This window comes from Octopus bimaculoides, chromosome 20 (assembly GCF_001194135.2).
Source record: "Octopus bimaculoides isolate UCB-OBI-ISO-001 chromosome 20, ASM119413v2, whole genome shotgun sequence".
Classification (NCBI taxonomy): domain Eukaryota; kingdom Metazoa; phylum Mollusca; class Cephalopoda; order Octopoda; family Octopodidae; genus Octopus; species Octopus bimaculoides.
This window is the reverse complement of record NC_069000.1, coordinates 38,397,607-38,398,517: the sequence shown is the minus strand read 5'-3', so window position 1 is coordinate 38,398,517 and position 911 is coordinate 38,397,607. Positions and strand designations below refer to the sequence as shown.

Here is a 911-nt window from a genome sequence, read left to right as displayed (position 1 = left end):
TAAAATAGATTTAAATAAGTTAAATACATTAAACCTATGAAATAAAATTTTAAAAGAAATGTTATTGTTATATTTGGGGATGGTCGTATTTTTGCCAGTTAACCACCTGCTCTATATACATGATCTTTACTTCAGCTTTATTATTATTAATATCTTTATTTTAGTGTTCTTTAAGAGAGGGCACAGGAGGTGTGACGAAAGATTTCAGACACTAAAATAAGAATAATCCTACTATAGGCACAAGGTCTGAAATTTTGGGGGAGAGGACTAGTCGATTACCTCGACCCTAGTTTTTCACTGGGACTTAATTTATCGACCCCGGAAGGATGAAAGCAAATTTAACCTAAACGGATTCGAACTCAGAACGTAAAGACGGGCGAAATACCGCTAAGTATTTTGCCAGGTGTGCTACCGATTCTGCCGGCTCATAATAATAAAGCTGAAGAGAAGACCAAGTATATAGGGCGTGAGGGTAACTGACAATAATATGACCATCCCCAAGTATAACAATAGGCTTCAATACACGATTTCATATCAAGAATCTTGCAAAACAAATACATAAACGCAATTACGTTCCTGGTTTTAAGGGTCTTTCGAGACGTTTTCAACACAGTAGTTATCACCGTAATATTATTCAAATTTTCAATGGATAAAAGTTTGATCCGTTCGTATAGTTAGTAATCTGATGTAGTAAGGAAACACAATAGAAGTATATATCATATCCTTTGTCTTTTATTAGTTTCAATTATTAGACTGCGGCCATACTGGGGCACCATCTTGAAGAACTTTTAATTGAATGAATCAATCCCAGTGCTTATTTTAGTTCCTCAAGAATGGTACTTACTCTATCGCTCCCTTTTGCTGCCCCGTTAAGTTACGGGAACGTAAGCACACCAACACTGGTTGTATAT

The 911-nt window shown here is 35.7% G+C and overlaps 1 protein-coding gene across 1 annotated transcript in view; it reads left to right on the top strand.

Annotated features, from left to right (window-relative positions):
• Positions 1-911, top strand: part of LOC106867838 (hatching enzyme) — a 13,197-nt gene that overhangs the window by 5,325 nt on the left and 6,961 nt on the right. The gene's annotated exons all lie outside the window — the stretch shown is intronic.